Here is a 24317-nt window from a genome sequence, read left to right as displayed (position 1 = left end):
CCCCTGCACTAAAACTATTAGCAATGGATCCGAATAAAGTAAAATGTTAAATATAATCTGACATTAGAGATATTATCTCTTGTTTGTTCATTCATTTCTTTTCAATTATTAACTTTACTGGTTAATAATACATATCTTAACATTTTTAAATATTGACATTTTTAACTTTGAAGTTTTGTATAAATATGTAAGAATATTTATTAATATTTATATAATATTTATATAATGTTTAATTGATGGTATGATGTAATATTGAATTTTAAGAGACCAGGGGATGTGTACTATTTATATTTATATTTATCAGTTTTTGTGTTTATTGTTCACCATATTTATTGAGCAGTTTTGTACAGCTTTTAATTATGAGCTAGCCCTTTTATTATGGTATCAGCCCAATTGGTTCAAGTGAATGCTTGATTAATTAAATTAATTGTTTAATTTCTTAGCCAATAGGCTAACAAGGTTTATTTCAAAATGTATAAAATGCAGGACTGACAAGTGCAATTAGATTCTGAAGAAGTCTCCGTTAAGGAGACAAAAGCGCTTAATCAGTAACTTTGTTTTGTTTTTACAAGTCTTTTGTTAAATAAATTATATATTTTTATCTTCGTGGGAACATCGTTTATCCTTGGGCTTGCAAACAGCAGTGGTGGTTTGTGGACAAGGGACAGCCTTTATTGTGCCGGAGCAGCGTTGTGTTTCTTTGTGGTTGTGTCACTGCCTTGGTCTGTGTGGTTACAAGTTGCCATACTTTATTTAAAAGCCATTTGTCCTGGGTAATGACTTCCCAGCTTTTTGGCTGCAGAGCAATCTTTCCCCCTAAAGGAGTAGTCAGTTGAGAAGGGCTTGGAAATTTTAATGTTAAGTCATTGAGACAGTTTTCCATAGGAGGGAGTCTTACTACTCCCTGCTTTGGAAGTAGGAGCCCCCCCACTGCTTAGTTCCGTGCGTACCTTGGGACTGAAGCCTGGGTGCTCTGCTGGTTCTGGGTTTGGACTGAGAAGGCCTGGAAGAGGCAGGAAAGGACCAATTCTTAGAGGGACAATACCTACTAAATCTCGGAGGCTGTACTTGCAGGAAATCTTTAACAGTTTGCATAGATTTAGCTTTTTCCTCTATCTTTTTCAGTACTACTTCTGCTTTGTTGCCAAACAGGTGGTCCTGGTTTAAAGGAGCATCCAGCAATTTAGCTTTAACATGATCTGGCAAAGATTGCGCCTTAAGCCAAACAGCTCTGTAAGACATCCAGCTCTCTATAAAGTGGTTTTCTACCAAGTTTTTGTGTTACAAATTGTGATGTAATTGTTCATGAATTATGTATGTTATATAGGATAGACTTTTATGCTTTAGAGTTTTGTAATATGTTTACATTCTGTGTTTTATAATTTGTATTTTATCTTGTTTTTGTGGTCACATGATTTTTTTTGGCTGCTGATCATGTGACTGATGACCTGTATTTAAAGTGTGAAATGTTTGATGCTATGTTTTAGTATTGAAGAAGGGTTCTGCCCGAAAGCTTTGCTTTATAAAGTGGTTTTCTCTACCAAGTTTTTGTGTTTTTGAGCCTCTGCCCACTGATTTGGGGGTAGATCTGGCCAACCGTTTGGGGTTGGTAAAGTGTGGAAGTGGAATCTGTATCCTTGGGAAACTTTATTTAAAAGAAACACAACGCTGCTCGCACAATAAAGGCTGTCCCTTGTCCACAAACCACCACTGCTGTTTGCAAGCCCAAGGATAAACAATGTTCCCACGAAGATAAAAATATATAATTTATTTAACAAAAGACTTGTAAAAACAAAACAAAGTTACTGACTAAAGCGCTTGCCTCCTTAACGGAGACTTCTTCAGAATCTAATTGCACTTGTCAGTCCTGCATTTTATACATTTTGAAATAAACCTTGTTAGCCTATTGGCTAAGAAATTAAACAATTAATTTAATTAACCAAGCATTCACTTGAACCAATTGGGCTGATACCATAATAAAAGGGCTAGCTCATAATTAAAAGCTGTACAAAACTGCTCAATAAGTATGGTGAACAATAAACACAAAACTGATAAATATAAATATAAATAGTACACATCCCCTGGTCTCTTAAAATTCAATATTACATCATACCATCAATTAAACATTATATAAATATTATATAAATATTAATAAATATTATTTCATTTTTATAAAAAACTTAAAAGTTAAAAATGTCAACATTTGAAAATGTTAAAATATGTATTATTAACCAGTAAAAAGTTAATAATTGAAAAGAAATGAATGAACAAACAAGAGATAATATCTCTAATGTCAGATTATATTTAACATTTTACTTTATTCGGATCCATTGCTAATAGTTTTAGTGCAGGGGTAATGGATATATGGTCATTTAGTCCTTTTCCACTACAGGCATCTAGCCTTAACTGCCAGATCATTTCCCTGTACTCTAACTTTGTTTCCCAGTCACCCCCTCGATCCATGGGCTCTACCTCCTCTAACACCCAAAATTTAAAATCAGCTTTTTTACATTCTAATGCATGCCTGTACAATGCATTATTGTCATTGTGTCTGTTAATGTCCCTCATGTGTTCATATATTCTATTTCTGAGATGTCTTTCGGTTTTACCAATATAGTAACTCCCACAGGCCTTACAAAATACTAGGTAAACAACACCTTTAGAGTAACAACTATTGTATTTTTTAGCTTTTATAGTTAAATGCAGACTTGGTATTCTTACTTCTTTAATTCTGCAATATATGAACATTGTGCACATCTGCCACATTTAAAAGTACCATGTCTCTTGTTAGCCCCCCTGTCCAAGATTTTCCTTTTCTCAATAATATTTTTGATGTTTTTGTTCCTTCTAAAACTAAATTTTATATCATATTTAAAAACATCTGTTTTAGTTGCCATATTCCTAAACATATCCCAAGTATCATAGATACTTTTTTCAACCGCCCTACATCCTGGTAATATGTAACAGTTAAATATGGTGTGAAATTAATTCCTGATGTATTCTGAGTATCAACATTCTTATTCATTATATTATTAGGTCCACCCATAGTTACCAATATACCACCTTGTTTTAAGAGAGGGTTATATTTATTACCCCTCTCTAAAATTACATATTCTTTTATCGGACTGATAAACTCCATAGGGTAACCTCTTTCAAAAAACATTTTTTCCACATGACTGATCTCATTTAGAAAATCTATGTCATCAGAAATCATTCTGGCCATCCTAATCATTTGCCCTTTTACAATATTTTTCTTGAGTTGATGAGGATGGTCACTGTCAAAATGTAGGTACGCATTAGAATAGTGCTCCTTTCTAAATATATTTGACTTATAACACTTGTTGTAACTATCTTTACTTAATTTTACATCCAGGAAGTGTATTTCTTCTATACCTACTTGATGTGTGAAATGCAAGAAGGTAGTGGTGTGGTTGATGTACTGTATGAATTCTTCAATATGGTCATTGGATCCATTCCAAAGAACAAAAATATCATCCAAAAATCGGAAGTACTTGACAATGCACTGACCATACATAGAATCAAATACATATTTCTTTTCCCAGAACAACATTATTATATTAGCATATGCGGGGGTACAGGCAGAGCCCATGGCCACTCCTTCTTTTTGATGGTAATAATCACCTTCAAAATAAACATAGTTGTATTTTAGGACCAATTCCATACTTTCAAGTACAGTTCTAAAATCAACAGCTGTTAGAAAATTCATTTCAACTAAGGTTTTCTCAAACCATTCTAAGCCAACTGCTTGGGGGATAACTGAAAATAATTCCTTTACATCAATAGTAATGAAGTACATACTGTCCATATAAGTACTATCACCAATTTTCTTCAGAAAGTCCCATGAGTCCTTTAAGATATGATCACATTTTTTGTAAAATTCTTTTATCATAGTGTCCACATAAATAGCCATAGGTTGGGTTTTGGACCCTTGTGATGCCACTATTGGTCTCATGGGTGGATTGTACAATGACTTGTGGATTTTTGGTATACCAAAAATAGCCGGTATAACAGGTTTGGGTACTTTTAGGAACCTATATAGTTCAATGTCAATCATTCCTGTGAGCAAATTGTCCTCCAAAATGAGGTCTATCTTCCTATATGATATATTAATCTCATTTTTAGTAACCAGACTATAATGTTCATCCCTATCCAAGATGTCCTTCATCCTCTTGATGTAATCCCACTTGTCCATAATAACCACCCCCCCACCTTTATCGGGTTTCATAATCGTATTTTGTCATTATTACTTAAATCATTTAATAATTTCTTTTCAACCATTGTTAAATTATATCTCATTTTTGTACCATTGTTATATTCATTTCTTATCTTGTTAATAACACACTTTTTTTTACGTGTAAATAACTTGACGTCAAGTACTAAGCTTTCAATTCTAGGTTTGTTCACAGGTACAAAGGTAAAACCTTTTGTAAACAAATCAAAAAAACTTTGATTAATGGGAATGTCAGTATAATTAAAAATATTAAAATTCTTATATGTATTTATAATAGTGTCCATTTGTTCCTGAGCATCTGGTACAGACTCAATATTATTGACTTGTATCGTATCTTGATACAGAACTACTGAAAGGTCTGCTATCTGTAGATCCTCCCTGCATGCATATTGTTGCTCATCGTAGCCTGTGCATATGATGTTTGCTGGTTCCGATTCCTCAACCTCTCGGATCTCCTTAATTCGTCCACTCCTAAAGGGACATTAGTTCTAACAATGCTATCATTTTCTTTTAAGTTAGGGAATTGTTCTTGGACATATTGATTATAATCATTTTCGTTATAATCTGGTTGGCTCTGCTCCAAATATCTATCCCTTCCTGTCCCTCTATAGAGGTTGTTCCTGTTGTTTCTGTCTTGATAATGCACATTGGGATAATTGTCATGCCTGTAATTTTTAACTGTATTTTCATTATAGTATGCACCTCCTTTTCCATATTCATTTAAATCTCTATCAAATTTCTTTAATTTCCTATTAATATTCATATTAGTAGCTGCATCTATATCATGTAAAACTCTAAAATACACATGCTTATACTCATCCACTGAAAACAATAAATCTGTATTAATTTCACCATACAATTTGTCTATTTCTTTTTTCGTTTGTTCCATTATGTCAATATTATGTTTTATCATTACTTTCAACATTTCAAGCCCACAGTCATTCAGAATGTCACATATATTTTTAAAAAATATTTTATCACCGTTGATGTTATTTGGAAATTTGTTCAGTCTTAGACCTTTCGGTACTATCTTTTCCTTAATACATTTTTCAAAGTACTAATTTTCTACAATCATTGATTTAAATTTTAATAATAATTTTTTAAAAATCTTACATTTCTCCTTGTATGTTAAACTGTTCGCTTGTTCCTTCGGTTTTTCTTTTTCTTTTAAATTATACATACATGATTTATTTAACCACTGATTAAAGTCCATATCCTTGTAAGTCTCCATAACATACAGTTCCATTCTATCTTTTACTCCATTTTGGTTCGAAGTAGAAGGATTCTGTCCATCGTTGTTCCTCCTACTCGCGTTAACCACCATAGTCTCTCTCCCTCCCGCAAGCATGTCGCATGTTGAAAAAAAGTATCTATGATACTTGGGATATGTTTAGGAATATGGCAACTAAAACAGATGTTTTTAAATATGATATAAAATTTAGTTTTAGAAGGAACAAAAACATCAAAAATATTATTGAGAAAAGGAAAATCTTGGACAGGGGGGCTAACAAGAGACATGGTACTTTTAAATGTGGCAGATGTGCACAATGTTCATATATTGCAGAATTAAAAGAAGTAAGAATACCAAGTCTGCATTTAACTATAAAAGCTAAAAAATACAATAGTTGTTACTCTAAAGGTGTTGTTTACCTAGTATTTTGTAAGGCCTGTGGGAGTTACTATATTGGTAAAACCGAAAGACATCTCAGAAATAGAATATATGAACACATGAGGGACATTAACAGACACAATGACAATAATGCATTGTACAGGCATGCATTAGAATGTAAAAAAGCTGATTTTAAATTTTGGGTGTTAGAGGAGGTAGAGCCCATGGATCGAGGGGGTGACTGGGAAACAAAGTTAGAGTACAGGGAAATGATCTGGCAGTTAAGGCTAGATGCCTGTAGTGGAAAAGGACTAAATGACCATATATCCATTACCCCTGCACTAAAACTATTAGCAATGGATCCGAATAAAGTAAAATGTTAAATATAATCTGACATTAGAGATATTATCTCTTGTTTGTTCATTCATTTCTTTTCAATTATTAACTTTTTACTGGTTAATAATACATATTTTAACATTTTCAAATGTTGACATTTTTAACTTTTAAGTTTTTTATAAAAATGAAATAATATTTATTAATATTTATATAATATTTATATAATGTTTAATTGATGGTATGATGTAATATTGAATTTTAAGAGACCAGGGGATGTGTACTATTTATATTTATATTTATCAGTTTTGTGTTTATTGTTCACCATATTTATTGAGCAGTTTTGTACAGCTTTTAATTATGAGCTAGCCCTTTTATTATGGTATCAGCCCAATTGGTTCAAGTGAATGCTTGATTAATTAAATTAATTGTTTAATTTCTTAGCCAATAGGCTAACAAGGTTTATTTCAAAATGTATAAAATGCAGGACTGACAAGTGCAATTAGATTCTGAAGAAGTCTCCGTTAAGGAGACGAAAGCGCTTAATCAGTAACTTTGTTTTGTTTTTACAAGTCTTTTGTTAAATAAATTATATATTTTTATCTTCGTGGGAACATCGTTTATCCTTGGGCTTGCAAACAGCAGTGGTGGTTTGTGGACAAGGGACAGCCTTTATTGTGCCGGAGCAGCGTTGTGTTTCTTTGTGGTTGTGTCACTGCCTTGGTCTGTGTGGTTACAAGTTGCCATACTTTATTTAAAAGCCATTTGTCCTGGGTAATGACTTCCCAGCTTTTTGGCTGCAGAGCAATCTTTCCCCCTAAAGGAGTAGTCAGTTGAGAAGGGCTTGGAAATTTTAATGTTAAGTCATTGAGACAGTTTTCCATAGGAGGGAGTCTTACTACTCCCTGCTTTGGAAGTAGGAGCCCCCCCACTGCTTAGTTCCGTGCGTACCTTGGGACTGAAGCCTGGGTGCTCTGCTGGTTCTGGGTTTGGACTGAGAAGGCCTGGAAGAGGCAGGAAAGGACCAATTCTTAGAGGGACAATACCTACTAAATCTCGGAGGCTGTACTTGCAGGAAATCTTTAACAGTTTGCATAGATTTAGCTTTTTCCTCTATCTTTTTCAGTACTACTTCTGCTTTGTTGCCAAACAGGTGGTCCTGGTTTAAAGGAGCATCCAGCAATTTAGCTTTAACATGATCTGGCAAAGATTGCGCCTTAAGCCAAGCATGCCTTCTAAGTACAGACAAAGTGACAGCAGCCCTGCAAGATGCCTCTAATGAATCAAAACTACATTGAAAAGTATGTTTTCCAACTTGTTCAGCAGAATGCATTAAATCCTGCAAATCCTTATTTTCAGCACAGTCAGGAGTCAACATAATTTTTTGTTTAAGCAATCCAATAATATGCTGCTGATACTTTAACATATGAAACTGGCAGTTTAAGGCCCTAATGGCCAAGGTTGCAGAAGTCTATACTTTCTTACCCCATCTATCCAGCACCCTGGAATCTAGATCAGAGGGGGTAGGATTTTTGGCAGTAGTAGCCTTAATGCCCTTGGGTCCCTGTGAAATGGTCTCAGGATCTGCAGTAGGATTTTTAAAGAGGAACTTGTGAGAGTCAGAAACCCTGCAATATCTATCTGGTTTTCTGGAAGCAGAAGGTAAGGACTCCGGTGCCAAGCTAGATTCCGAAAAGGCATCATCAACAATGTTCAGTATAGGGGGATAGCTAAAGGCCTGTGTTGGGGCAGGAGTAAGAAATCCCTAAGACTCTTTTTATAGTCAGAGTAATCCTGGCTTTCCCAGCAGAAATGCTCCCTAAGAGTATGCAAGGTTTCACCAAAAGAGAAATCCTCTGGAGGCGAAGCAGAGGGAATAGAGTCCTCTGCATAAGAATACTCATAGGTAGAGAAGGGTAAATCCTGGTCATCAGAGGAAACAGAAATTTCAGAATCCTGATCAGAAGAATCATAAGCAAATTCAGTCCTAGGTCTCAGAGCGGGAAGGTTGGCTTCCCCCGATTAAAGTAATAAGGTCTCCAGCCATTCTTATTTGTTTTTTAGGCATAGAGGCCTGACCATGCGGTCTGAGCATCGGCTTTCTTGGCATGGATCGAGTTTTAGGCCTTGAAGAAGAAGATGCGTCAGTTTAATATGCAAGTCAGTAGGTCTGAATACACCCTCAGAAGCCGGTGCCTGCAAAGGGGCTCCGGACCCATCCAAGGTAGAGACATCTGCAGGTTCCACAGTTGAAGCATCTCGCAGCATACCGGACTCCGAATGGGTCTCAGTAGAGGCCTGCGAATCTGAAGTAGTGGGTATATCAGGGCTGCAAAAGTGCCTCACTGAGTACTGGCGAACTGGTGACTCGCTTAGGAGAAGTGTCGTCGGCAGCTTTGGACCTAGGCGGCCTGTCTCTGTCTTTATCTTTGCCTTTTTTCAGAATATCGGTAGTCGGGTGACTTACCGAAGCCATATCTGGGTAATTGAACCGAGTACCAAAATATTTAAAAGCGTAAATATACAGACAACGAATAGTTTGTTTAAATAAGGCACAAAACCGAGAGTGAGGTATGTCGTGGTCAGGGCCTAGGCAAGGAATAGAGTAGGAATGAAAATCTTTATGAGGTACTTGCTTTCCACAAGAAATACAATTATTGACTTTTACTGACATCGGTTTAGAGCAAGAAAAAGTTTCTCCAATGGGGTACTTAGCTTTAGTTGAAGACTTCAGTTCTGAAACTCGAAAACGAAAACGAAAATTTCAGGAGTCAGCCGACCGGCACTTGCAAACTGCTTCTGCTTCGGGCACTGCACGGCAAGAAAGACCAATGTAATGGCGTCGGCTACATGCTTCACACCCCTGACTACCCGAAGCCATGGAAGACGAGACAGCAACCGACGCAGGACCCAAGACCCCGACAATCAGGCCAACTGAGGGCCACTGCAAGCAGACAACCCAAATGTGATGACTGCAACAGTGAAACACGAAGAACATCCATATCTCCACTTCTTTCCCACAAGAAAAAGCATTCAATCACAAAAGAGATGCCCAAAGGACACCATTCAGTTTTAGAGTGACAAAAATGTTAATTTGAGGAATTTTAAGTACCAAGTGTTTATTTTCCCATTTTCCTTTGCCAGTTACTATGCCAATAGGAGTATTTTTCTCCCAAACCTCCTCCTCCTAAACAATCACACCATTTTATCTTTGCAACAACTTCTACTATCTAAACACTGCAAGTGCAGGTGAAACTACTGCTGGTGTGTGACAGTACTGGATTTTAGACTGGATTTCTTCCTTTAAGGTTTGGAAAATTCCATTATTTTTTCTCTTGTTAATTTACTGTTCGTTTTAAATTAAAGTTTATCTTACTCTCAGTTTCACCTTAGTGTTTCTTTTTGCTTAGAGTTTTAGTTCCTGGTTAGGGTCAGTTAAAAAATATTTTTTTCCATTTATTAACTGGAAAGGAATTAAATCTAACTAGCAAGTACATGGAGTAGAGATGTAGGATTTTTTTTATTTTGGGTATTTAACTGCAAGTGTTTTGAGACTACTGCTGGTGTGCGACTGCACTGGATTTTTTTTTAACCCACCCAGTCCCTGTTGTGCTTTTAAATTTGGTGTCTTTTAAGTTGCCCTCCCCTACAGTAAATCCAACTTTGGAAGATCCTCCCAGTCTCACTTCATCTGCTCACTCTATTGGGCAGTGAAAAGATCAAACAGGGAAGGCTCTCCCTTAGACTTTTAAAGTCTGAGTTATCCTCTGCTTCATATCTTCCAATTCATTTAAGGAATGCTGCAATTTTTTTGAGTACTAATCGGTTTTATCCATCTTAATTTTAAAATCTGTAACATCTGGGACAGGAATACTAAATCACTGGAGAGCATAGGAACTGCTTTGTAGGAATAAGATTTGGATTAGTGCTTCTGGTCAAGGAAGGAGCAGAGAGATATTATTTCCTATCCTTCATAGAGCTTTCCAACCAATTGTCAATTTGGGACCATAGCAGGACACAGTTCATGGTCAGTCTATGTCTAATTTAACAACAAAGCAAAACAGCACATAAGAAAATTTGAAAATTCTTTGATATCTACGAAGCTCTACACTGCTCAAACCAAGGGACATCATTCTCTTAAAACTATCTCCAATGTTTATTCTTCCAGATACAAGCACTGTACTCTTGTGCTCATTAACTTTCAAAAAAAATACTACACTACTAAAAAATTTATTTCATGTTGACATACAAATTCCCAGGACTAATGTAATTATCATATGCCTCTTAAATCTCCTAGTAAGTGATATTCTATGGTTTTGGGTGGCCCTAGCTCTCTTAGGTTCTCTTATTTAAAATTTAAGAGTCAAGATGTCATCCTGTAGAGCTTGTTCAGCGTCATTCCACAACTATTGTGCATTGCTTGGCAGAAGACTTCCAGGTGGTTCAAGCTCCTTCTTGGTCTCCTTCATTAGAACTTTACCCCACTATCTCCCTCTCCTTTTGGGCATCCTCCAGGAATCCCCCTAATTGAATATGACCATTTTTGGATCATCATAAAATGTTCTTAAACATGGATGCTTCTAGGACTGCAACTTCTATCCCTTTAGTTCTGAGACGTTCAGAATCTCCTGAAATGTTTTCCACTGTTATCCCCTTTACTGAGGATGATCTCTGATCATCAAATCTTTAGACCTCAAATTTAAGGACGACTCCTGCTAAATACAATAATATTAACATCTGGGCATCACCAGTAATTCCCATTCTTAGGTGGTTGTGGCCAATTTGCATGCGTTAGCAAAGGTAAGGTAGGTCCCATTACAAAACCCAAAATCCTAGTGCCTCATGACTTAAATGCTCATGTCTGATTGCACAAAACTGCTTATTCATGTAGACAGAAAAGGTGAACACATACTCCTATGTGTGTTTCATGTAATAATAACAGCAATTTTCTGCACTTAATGTGTCACTGCACATTTATATATGCACATACAGGTCTACTTCTAAATTTTGAAGTTTCAAGACATCGACTTTCTTATGGTTGAGACCAGAAAATCGAAGTTTTGAAACTTCAAAGCATTTAAATGGAGATTGCCATACACTGTAGAATGGTATATTTACTGTTTTCCTCACTGTAGTGCAATCTCAGACTTGGTATATTTAATTAGAAGGGGGTGTCAAGGGTGTAGGGGGGCTTGCCCCCCTGCAAAAACATTAAAAAAAATATTTTTTTAAACTTAAATTTCAAAGTTTCTAAACTTCGGTCTTATGGTCTCGATCATAAGAAAGTTGACATTTTAAAACTTCAAAATTTAGAAGTAGACCCATGCACACACGTATATGACTTACACACAGTTTTCAAGAATAAGCATGGGTTTATATACAAGGAAGAAGATTTCAAACATGTTCTTCTTATCAAAATATGTAGAAGCAGGAAAAATTAGATGAAATGCAGTATTTACAGATTTGTAGAAAATATCAGTTCAGGATGGCTACATTTCATGCACAAGAGAACACATAAAAAGTCCTTCCAAGTTAGCCTAAAATTGTCTAAGGCTCATTTGTACGTACATTTAGCACTTCCACAGCACTAGCAGTACAGGTTCGACAAACAGGGAGGCTCCAAACAGTTTTCCCCATAGGTATGGCAATCTGCACTGGTACAACAGTCTTTAGCTGATGTTACTTTGCTGGATGGCAGGTCCATTCAGATAAAGGCATCCTCTTCCACTCAACAGTGCTGGTGATTCCTTTCCAAAAAAATCCCTCTAGAAGTAAACAGACATAGCAAGCATGCTAAGTTCAGGCCTAAAAGGCTGCTAGTTTTACTCTCACATGATTTCCTTTTTCCTCTTTATGAAGCTTACATCTGTTTTCAGCATACCCTCTGCTTGTAGAATATGGTTCCAATCAGTGCTTTACTATATTCCCCACTGCTCCCCATAGCATTGAAAAGTGTCAAAACATCCATTATATGTCCCCGCACTGCAGATCCATTAGATATGCTGCTCAAAGATTTTATGTAGGCTGAAGACATCCTGTCTGCATTTTTATTATGTCAACCCCAGGTCATTCAGTACTTTAAGCTAGAATGGCTGTAGTGATGAAGCCTATCTGACAAGCTTGGGATTGACATCTGTCTATTTCTAGAGCCATTAAAAGGGTGTATGATCTATAACTAATAAAATGTCTCTGCCCAAGAGGTAACAGTTAAGGACAGATAAAACTCATGTAATAACCAACATTTCTTGCTCAGTAACTGAATATCTCCACTGTTACTAAATGATCAGGAGGTATGGCAAATTATGTGTTCCTCACCTTAAACAACTTGTGGTTATTCTGCTCCTAAATCTACTCCAGATGCATCTGTGAACACTAAACCATTTGAAGAAGTTCACGGCTAACAAAATGGGTTCAGAATACAATATACTCAGAATTATTGAATGCCTGCTCTATCTCTTCTGTTCATTTGATATGGGGGGGGGGTTCCTTTGTTTAATTAGCCACTGGACAAGCTATTATCACAATGTTTGATATAAATTCCTGATACTACTATGCCAACCCTCAAACATCAAATGTTTGCTTTAGGTGGTAGGTATGGGCCAATTACATCTAGTCTCCTCTTTTTCTGTGTGTTTGGTTTTACTATGTCACCTCCTATTCCATAATATTAGCAATTTACATTTGGCTGAATCAGCTGTCAATCAAGCTTGTCTCAATGAATTTAGAACAGCTTAGACCTCAGTGAGGTGACTTTTTCAGAATTCAGAAAAAAATAACTACATACATACCTGGTGTGGGAAATAAGAATTCTGTTATAAGCCTCTGAAATATTTCTAGCACACCATGAATACCAAACAGCAAAGAGAGACAATGCTAGTTTCTCGTTATCTGTATGCAGTGGCTTAATTAGGTTCTATGACACCCTGTGCAGTTAGTTGAAGAACAAATACAATATTATCCTTCCATTCAAATGCCAGTACTGCACTACTATATCATTAGTATCTGCCAGTTGTGGCACCTAACACCTTGGGCCCCGAGCAGCCACATGAATACCAGCACAGGACTACCATATCATTAGCATCTGCCAATTGTGCCACCTAACACCTTGGGCCCCAAGCAGCCACACGAATGCCAGTACTGCACTACTATATCATTAGTATCTGCCAGTTGTGGCACCTAACACCTTGGGCCCCGAGCAGCCACATGAATACCAGCACTGGACTACCATATCATTAGCATCTGCCAATTGTGCCACCTAACACCTTGGGCCCAGAGCAGCTACATGAATGCCAGTACTGCACTACCATATCATTAGTATCTGTTAATTGTGCCACCTAACACCTTGGGCCAAGAGGAGCCACACAAATCCCAGTACTGCACTACTGTACCATCAGCATCTGCCAATCCATAAAATCTTGAGCCCAGACCAGCCACACTGTTATGAGCAATGCACACCCTGGTAATTGCCTGCATCCAAGGCAGACTGCTCTCTCTTACCCACCTATGGTTAATGCCTGCACCCAGGGCAAATTGCTCCCTCTACCTACCACTGGTTATTGCCTGCACGCATGGCAAACTGCTCCCCCCAATCTTGATTATTACCTGTGCCCAGGGTAGACTTCCCCCCTGGTACTCTGTTGCCTGCAACAGTTAATGGGATGTGCCAGTAACACATTTATTTATTTGCAGTTTGTTTGCCAGGATAGTCCACTGGGCCATGAGGAGCCCATTTTCAATGGAGTTCTGGGGAGAAAAGCTCCAGAAAAATACAAATGCAGGTTAATGCATACAAAAGAAATCAAAAGTACATAAAACATACAGAATATATATATATATATATATATATATATATATATATATATATATATATATATATATATATACATACATAATTAATGCGTACAGAAATACAAAGTATACAAATAAAGTAAAAATAGACATTAAAAAGAACAAATTGGTGCAATGCAAAGCAGAAATTTCTTCAAAACAATCAAGTTCATAAGAGTTGTCTTAGTTACACAATTTATATCTTAATTGACAATTTCTACAGTATCCAAAAGTTAAGCAAATTCCTACAGTTTAATGGAGGTATAAAACTGTAGGGGCTGTTTTACAGATGCTTTGGCTTCTAGAGGTTTACTAGAGTGAAAGAAGATTATGTAGGATGAGTGCAAGAGCATATCCATTGTGAAGTTAGATGTGAGTGAAGTAAGGTTTTGAATGAAGAGAGGCTGCGGGTGGTCTGGATGAGGGGTGGGAGTGAATTCCAATGGCACGCAAGAGGGAAAGACATTAAAGGTTTGCCTGCTGGGCAGGCAGGTTTATATAGTTCAACTAGATTTTGGGAATTAGATCTGAGAAGTCTATCAGGTCGATGCATTTTAAAGGTGGAGGCAAGGGAGGGGCAGACAGAGGGGCTAAAAATAAGCTTGTGTACTTGGACAACTTGAGTATAGATGAGGAAATTGGGAAGCTCAAGCCAATTCAGTTGATGTAGGGCAGTGGGAGAGCTACAGAATCCTGAAAGCCCAAAATCCTGAAGACCAAAATCCTGAGACCAAAATCTCTAAAGTTCAAAATACTGAAAACTCAAAATCCTGAAAACACACCAGATACCAACTCTTACTATATTCCAACACAAGTACATACAGAAACATATTACCCTTCAACTGTACGCAGGGGGGCAATCCCCCCTGCACCCCCACACCCATGCTACTTAAATATTTCAGCTCCAAGGTTGCATTTCACTACACTAAGTGCAATCTCAGAGTTGATATATTTAAGTAGCAGGGCGGCATGGAGGTGCAGGGGGACTTGCCCCCCTGGTTATAATTGGAGAAGAGTAATATAGTTTGTGGTTTATTTGTTTCTGCATGTACTTGTGCTGGAATATAGTAAGAGTTGGTATCCTGTGTGTTTTCAGTATTTTGAGTTTTCAGTATTTTGAACTTTCAAGATTTTGGTCTCAGAATTTTGGTCTTCAGGATTTTGGGCTTTCAGGATTCTGTAGCACTCCCAGGGCAGTACAATGGTGGGATGTGGATCTATGACCAGTTGCCAATTTTGATATTTTATTGCAGCAATAGGAGAGTTTTGTTTTAAGGGAAGATTGTAGGTTGGTGAGGATAGAGGCACCATATAGGAGGGATGGGATAAGACATGTGTTAGCTAGGGTGAGCCTGGTGGAGGGAGAGATATAACAACTGTGGCAGTAGAGCATACCAATTTTCTTATGTTTTTTTAATGTTTACTTGTAAATGGTTATCAAACTTTAGCTGATCATCAATGAGGACTCCTAGTAGTTTAGCATTGGGAACTATTTCGAGAGGAGTGTTGTTTTGACACCTGGATAGGTCAGTACTTGGTAATGTGGTAATAACCACACCCTTCAAGTACAGAAATCTAGCCTTACCAAACTTTTTCTATCACATCTTCCACTTAAGGCACGAGATAAGAATCAAATATGGATACACTATTCAGTTTTCTGAGGTCATTGTAAAATGTTATAGTCCCATAAGGTTTGATTTCCAGGCCAATGGGGTATTCCACTGACTCTGAGATTACACTTGGACCCCCAGTTTAAACTTAAGCATTTTCTGTATTTCCTCCTTGACGTGGCAGAGTTGAAGATGCACTGGGTGTGATGAGGATGGACAGGATTAGGAATAAGTACATTAGAGGGTCAGCCCAGGTTGGAAGGTTTGAAGACAAAGCCAGAGAGGCAAGATTACGTTGGTTTGGACATGTGCTGAGGTGGGATGCAGAGTATATTGGGAAAAAGATGCTAAGGATGACGCTGCCAGGTAACAGGAAAAGAGGGAGGCCTAAGATAAGGTTTATGAATGTGGTGAGAGAGGACATGCAAGTGGATGGTGTGACATAGAAAGATGCAGAGGACAGGAAGAAATGGAAACAGTTGATCTGCTGTGGCGACCCCTAATGGGAGCAGACGAAAGAAGAAGTATTTCCTCCTTTACTACTTACTGTAAAGATTCTGGAATGACAGGGTTTTTCAGCAGGGATAGTTTTAATATTGTACTGAATGAAATTTGTTATTCCAGGTGTTTGTGAGAACCAGTTCTTTAACTTTCTGAATGGCACTTCAAAGTACTGACACTTCTCCTGTCTGTACTTTCAGAACATATGGAGAAAAATGTTGCAGACTCAGATTAAGACTGGTTAAATACAAAAAGGTAAAAACAGAAGTAAATCCAACCAGTCAACCACAGCAGTTGCTGTATAAAATCATGGATTTTATTCAAAGAAGGAAATGAAAACCATAAAAACAAGGCTAAAACACAGATAAGTGCTTTTGCGCCTTCTAAACAAGTGCTAATGATCTAAAGACTGGGACAAACAAACCATCTTTTAAACACAATTACCTCACCAAGTCACGTGATCTAAGAATTGGTCTTAAAGGGACATCTCCATTAAGTATCTTCCTACCATCTGCATGCAATTCTAGAATCCACTTCATCTCTTTACATTCTGTTTTATTCATTAGATCACCTTCTCTGTTGCTAGGTATAAGTAATTCCAAAACTAAAAACTTAAAAGTATGACTGGTGTCATTCTCTAGAACATGTTTATACAGTGCATTACAGACATGATTCTTCCTGATATCATTTAAATGTTCTCAAATTCTGTCTTTCAAACATCTGTTCCTCTTACCTACATAGTAAGATTCACATTTCACACAGAATGGCAAATATACTAAAGTTTGACTGCTGCAATTTGCATAAACACAAAAGACATTACTCTTCTTACTCAGTGGATGTACATAGGAATCACTGCTATGACTATATTTGCACATGTTGCAATCTCTACATAGAAATGTACCACATTTATCAGAGACAGAAACCTTCTTATTAGTAGATTTATAACACAACAACTGTTTTAATGATCTATTGCTCTTATAGCAAAATCTGGGTGCATTACCAAGTACTGACCTATACCTATCATCAGATACAAAGAATTGTCAGTTTTTCCTAACAATATTGCAGAATATTCAAACATCCATAGAATAAGCCATGTAGATCTTAAGTCAGAGCCTTTTGCATCAGACATCTTTCTTTCACTGTTCACTACTCCCTCAGAGAAGTAAGGTTAGCAATATCCCTCCTGTGTTGGAGGACCTCATCACATGCAGCCTTGACCTCCACATCATGGTAGCCTCTACATTTAAAGTCACTTTTAAGGTTCTTAAGTGATTCATACACAATGCTATCATCAGCACTTAAACGTACATATCTATAGAACTGTCCTCTTAACACATTAGTGTGCACATGTTTTAGATGTATGCTGTTACAATGTAAAACTTTATTCTTACTACACTCTTTCTTATATAATTTGATAGTTGCCCCATTTTCAGTAATCATTGCATGCACATCCAGGAAATCAAAAGAGGTCAGAGTAAATCTCAGAAACCTAGTTGTAGAATATAAGTACTTAACAAATTTGTATAAAGTTTCCATAGTGCCTGACCAAACAAAAAACACAGCATCAACAAACCATATATAAAAAGGGATAAACTTAAGAAAGAAATTACCTTGATCGAATATGTAGAGGGACTCCCACTATGCTAACACCATATGTGCACAGCTGTTGGCATACATGTTGCCCATCGCAACTCCAATCTGCTTATGATATAGCTTATCATTAAATATAAACACATTATTGCTCAAAATGATGTCAAGAAGTGAGCAGAAAAGCTCTGTCTTATCAATAGTATATCCTGAATATTTCAGCAAGAACAGCTTAACATATTCTATGCCTGAGGATAACAGTGAAGAGTGATGTGACATCCATAGTTACCACTACACAGGTATTAATATCTGAATTGCTACATCATTTATATAAACATGTCAAAAAATGCTTGTTATCTATTAAAATGCTATGGTCTTTACGTCCAGTACTAGATGTAACATTTTTCAGTGTATATGACAGAGGTTCTGTTGCCCAGCCCCTACCAGAGACTATAGTACTCATAGATGGGTCTACTCTAGATTTGTGCACTTCAGATAGCCAATAAATGATAGGGGGTATTCCACTAAAAAATACATATATAGGGTTTTATCCAGGATGCCATTCATTAACAAGTCATATAAGTCAGTGTGCACCCTATTAATGTAAGTATCCACCTCATAGCTGGCACATACAGCATAAGTCAAAGTATCACTCAATAAAGCCACCATGCTTCCCAAACATTTATTCATGTCCATCAATACCACTGCACCTCCTTTATCAGCAGGGTGCACTATAAGTAAATCTGAAGTAATCCGCTGACATAAAGCATCATATTCAGATTGACTAAGGTTATAAAAACATCTCCTGTGATTACTCATCAGAGCCTCACATATTTCATGCTCACAAATTTTTCTAAATGCTTATACTAATGGTAGAATGGGAGCAATAAACTGACTAGGTTTTCTAAACAGATTAACATGTTGTACAGTTCCATTATCATACATTAATCTTAAAGCAATATTCCTTACAAAAAGCATAAAGTCTGTGAGAACATCATATAAAACAGAGCCTCTGGTTGGTACAAAGGACAGACCTTTGTTATGGACACTCAGTTGTTCATTAGGCAATTCAAAAGAAGAAATATTAACAGCTAGGTCCAGGGCACCTTCCTCCAAACATGCGGACCCAGTATGAGCTGCCCTGTTATCTGCGGTCTTTTTATACCCTGCCATTTTCAGCTTGTATAGCGTTGTTTCACAGCCCTCTATTTGTCTATTAGAAGGTCTAAGTCCAAGAGCTGAGTATGTGAGTTCATAGCAGAATCAGTACATGTGCCTTCTGAACTTCTTCTTAAACCATTGTTATTAGGCATAGTTGGTCCCATATTACCTTCCTGACAACTAGTGCCACAGTCAATGGGTCAACCAATATTAATAGGAGCTGGTCTAGAAGGCTCATTACAATTAGTGTTTACAGAAACCAAGGTCTCAGTTCTAACAGAGGTTGTTTGAGGCACAGTCACTTCGTCACTTTTAACATTTTTGTTTTGTGTAGGAGCACTTTGTTGCCCACCTTGACTATTTCTTGGCCAAGAGAACCTTCCCCCTCACAAAAATTTGCCTGATCCCTTGCCAATTTTTTGTTAACCAATTGTGAACATTTCTTGTATGCAGTTAAATCAGTAAACATAGCATCAATTTTATACTTATAAGTCTCTGAAGAGAGATTCATGTTTCTCCCTTACCTTTACAATCTCCTACATGCCCAAAACTGTTTCCATCTGTAACTCATATGGGGTTATATGCACTGACAGCAGATTTAAGTGCGATTATACATTTTCTATTAGACTTGTTGCTCTCACTTCTTTTAGAATTGTCTTGGTATCTTTCTTTAACATCTCTCTTGTTTCTGCTTGCAAATCCTAGTACTTTATAACTTTGTGTCTCTCTGTATCTCTGTACATAAGATGCTCTAATAAATGGGTATACTAATTTCAATGATCAATGCTACTTTTGTCTTTTTTTCATGGACTACTATATCTGGTTTTCTCGCATCTGTTTTTTGAAGTGTTAGTAATGGGTGAACCTATACAATATAAACTTCATGACTGCCTATAATGCTTTGTGGTTCATATTTCCAATTCTTTTCTGTTACTTCTATATTGTTTGCACAATCTCCAGTGCAATGGTCTTGCCATATTATCATGCTTTCAGTGTGCAGCCCTCTGCCATGAGTATGTATTACATTCAGCCAAGATGTGTGACTACGTCCAGTTCTAGCAGTTGTCTTTTTTACCGCATTTTCAATGGACTTTGTAAACCAATGTGTACATAGACAACTACTCTGGGCCACCATTATTAGCCTTTCATTGTTTGTTTTTCATTCACCTTTGCTTAACCACACCAGCATCAAATCTTTCTCTTTAAGTTTGTTCCAGGAGATGTCTGTGGTTGACACTATATTAGTGGATTTTCCATTTTTTCCCTTCTCATCTGATTCTTTTGCATATAATCATTTATTGTTTTTTGGCACATTCTGTCTGGTTTTGTCTAAGTCTGGTTTGATTTCCATTCCTGTTTCGTACTGAAATGCTTCTGATACCTAAGGAAAGATGTTATCTCAGATGTCTTCTCCTCATATTTTAAAACTTTCACTACGGTTGAATCTGATGAGGTCATCAGATATGTATGCAGTTGCATGATTGCAGATAGGTCATAAGTACTTGCGTGTATGTCAAAAGATGTTTTAACTCCAGCCAACTGAGCTTTTAGAGGTATAGGCAGTGATTCAAGTTGTTGTATATGGTTTACAGTGAATTTAGTGAGTTTGTTTTAGTATTGTTTGAGCATTGTTTAGAGAAATTTGTAGATTTGTGAGAACAAGGGAGCCATATAAAGGTGAAGAGAGGAAATATTTGTTATTGTTGCAATGTTCTTTCTCGCTTTCTAGAGCACACCTAGTTTTTTTAACTATAGCTTTTATATGGTGGTTGGATTTTATTTTTTCGTCTATTATAATGCCTAAGACTTCTGAGTGAGAGGCTAATTCAGTTATGGTGTTGTTAGTTGATGAATGATTTCTGTTTTTTGGTCAGAAAAGTGTTTTGGGGTAAATAACTTTTTTTGTTGAGGGGGTTGCCATGATTTGACAGAGAAAAAAGATCAAGTTAGTTGCTGAAGTTGTTGTAATGAGTTGGCGTGACAGATGATTATAGACTATGATGCGATGTTTGGAGGTGTGTGAAGGTCATTTGGAAATGTATTGAACAACAGGATAAAGTTAGATCCTTGAGAGACACAAACAGATATGAGGAGATAGTATGAAACATTTTTTGCCACTTCCCAGCTTGCAATCTGCTAGTAAGGTAACTGTGAAACCAAGACACGGCAGAATAAGAGAGAAAGAGGATAGTTTGTATATTAGGGTTTAATATGAAAATAGCAAGTGCCTTGGAGAGGTTCAGAAATATTGTGGAGACCAGGTAATTTGCATTGCTGTAGTGATTGATGGTGCTGATGATGTTAATTAGAGATGTGGTTCTACTATGCTTTGGGCAAAAATTATGTTGGGTGGGGGTAAGAAGGTTGTTTTAGATGAAGTATTTGAGCAGTTAAGCCTGAATAAATTTTTTCCAGTATCTTTGACAGAGGTGATAGAAATTCAGTGGGTCTACAATTATTGAGATCAGTGCATGCCCATACTATGTGGAGAAAAATAATGAAAGACCATTTCCAGAGAGTCAGTACATAGTTTTCAGTGATAGAGCAATTTATGAGGATACATATGGGGTAAGCAAGGCCATCCACAGTGAGATTAATATATTCACATGGTTATACATGACGTGCCTGTGATGTATTTTAGGTTAAGTAGCTACTTCTTGGTAGTGTCAGTAGCCATAGGTTGAAATCTGAAGATATGAGGGTTGTTGTCTGGTTCTGGGGGACAGTAAGGATGGTACTGGAGATGTTATTGAGTAGTAAAGTCACTGAATTAAAGTAGACATTGATTTGGTTGACTATGGAATCATGTTATGAATGGTTGGGTAGGTCTTTCAGAGTTAGTAAGCTTCCTAATGGGTGATCAAAAAAATTTTAGATTAGTTGGATGTGAGTCCTGGACTGTAGTATACATTATTCTGTCTAATTATAATATTAAGTAAGTAATATTTAGTAAGGTTCTGAAGATGGCTAAACATTTGCGAGTTGATGCGTGTTTTAGTCTGTAACTATGCTTTCCAAGCTTTGTCCCTTAGTTCTGTAAGTTTTTTGGTATTTTTAGACTGCCAAGGTGTTGGTTGAGTTTAACTCTGTTGTACCTAACAGGAGCAAAAGAACTGAGAATGTTTAAAAAGCTAGTGTTAACATGTGTGTCAGCTTTGCGTTTATATTACCTCATCAAAATTTTACTGCATCAAAGCAATAAATGTCAAACACAATTGATCGATGCAGTAAAATTTCGAATGAGTATAAAAACACAAAAAAGAACAAAACAAAAAAAACTAAAGGGCTTAGGCAGGGGGGAAAGTCCCTCCTGCACCCCCACACCCCCCTGCTACTTAAATATGCCAACTCCGAGACTGCACTACATTGAGGTAATAAACGGAAATCTCCCCCTACGGAGATTTCTGTTTACCTGGCCGATATTCTTCGCTTTCGATATTGTTGTGCCGACAATATCAGATTCAATATTGTCAGCTTGCGACAATATAATATAGACCCTCAGCTTTATCTATATGAAGTGCTTTGAGAGCATTCAAGTTGCATAATTTAAGCAAGTGATGAATGCCTCTTTCCTGAAAGTTATAAGATTATATGTTTGCTTGTAGTAGTGCTATTTACAGATGTTGGTTCGGTGTTGTACAACAAATGTATGTATGTGGTCACTTAGTGCATTAGGAAAAATGTCAGAAGAGTAAATTTTGCAAGGGGTGGATGTCAGAAGAGTAAATTTTGCAAGGGGTGGAGGTGTGAATCTAATAAAGTATAGATAGTCTGCTAATCGACTTACTGTGTCTGGTGGAAGAAGAAATGAGTTGAGCAAAGCCAAATAAATTTATATCTTTATAGATGTTGTTTGTACTTATGGTTATTCAATTGATGTTAGATCACCAAGTAAAAAAGATTATTGGGAAATATTTGGATAGTCATGAAAAGATGTCTTTAGCTGTGTTTATGTTGTCACCAGTAGGTATGTAGGTTACAATAATGCAAATGCTCTTGTTGGGATATGTAAGTGACAATAATTGAAATGCTCTTGTGAACATCAGGTTTTAGTTGTGTGATAAGTACGTCTGCATTAGAAATCACAGGAAGAATACGAGGGTTAAGAGATAATCGTAGGCTGATTTTATACATACTCCTAGGTGTAACAACTACAGGAATGCAAACTATTTATTGTGTCTCATCTGACTATTTACACAGGGGGATATTATTTCACTACCAGCTATGGCTTCTTTTAGCCAGGTTTTAGTGATGATGAGGATTTATTTTTATTTATTTATTTATTTACATTTGTTAACCGGGTTAGTCCATCTGAGCCAGGGGCTCATTTTAAGTGGAGACCCAAGGAGAGAAGCTCCAGAAGTATTACATATTTTTACAATAAAAGTCGAATTAAAAATAAAAATACAAGTAAAAAATTAAAACCACCATGAAGCATAATAAGAAAATCAACAGTTAGAGAATATCTGTACATTGAGTAGGTTAAATAATTGACAGTTCTAAAGAATATCACACATGAAGTATATACAAATAGATAAACCATTCAATCCAATTTTTTTTTGTATTTTTTTAAATACAGATATATATGAATATATATGCTATGGAAGTGAGGGGAGAGGGAGGCATAAAGGTATATGAGGCAAGTACAAGGAAGTAAAGAGTAGAATGGGGAAAAGCAGTTAAAGTTAAGTAGAGAAGAGGCTAGATCAAGTGAAGGTTAGACAAGGGCAGGACTATGTACTCCGAAGAAAAAGTTATTTTTTGAATAGGTGTTTTTGATGAATGTTTCTTATGTTTTGAGGGAGTGAGTCCCAAGCATGTGCAACAGAGTATTTGTAGAGCGACTTTCCTATATTTGTATTGGTTTATATATGTCAAGGAGGTGTTTGTTTGCAGGAGGTACAAAGGTGACAATGGAGGTTGTAGTAGGAGACTAGGTTGGAGATAGAAGGGCAAGAAGAGGGGTTATTCAGGATAGTGTGTGTAGAGTGAAGTTGAGGTAGATATAGTTGTTTAGAGAATTCTGGCCATTGAAGTGATTTAAGGGCGAGACAGTGGTGGGATTTATAGGGAAGATTAGAGGCAAACCTGGCTATTTTGTGATAAGTTTGTTCTACTTTAGGGATAAGTGAAGTTTGAACATTAGTAAGGACAAGGGCAGCATAGAGCAGGTAGGGTAGAAAAAGGGACTGAGCAAGAAAAGGTTTGGAAGAAGGTGACAAAAATTTCTGGTTGTGATAGAGAAGCCTGAGTTTGTGGTGGGCCTTGTTTATACATTGTTGGATATGAGTATCGAATTTAATTCATCATCAATAATTACTCCAAGTAGTTCGGTATGGGGTTTGGGTTTGATGATGGTGTTATTAAGAGAGGTGATAGAGAAAGAGGGTTTGTACTGTGTGAGTGTTTTAGGGAAGAAGAAAAGTAGTTTAGTTTT

The sequence above is a fragment of the Protopterus annectens genome, chromosome 9.part0, assembly GCF_019279795.1.
Source record: "Protopterus annectens isolate FY-2018-M chromosome 9.part0, PAN1.0, whole genome shotgun sequence".
NCBI lineage: Eukaryota > Metazoa > Chordata > Ceratodontiformes > Protopteridae > Protopterus > Protopterus annectens.
Note: the sequence above shows the minus strand (reverse complement) of the source record.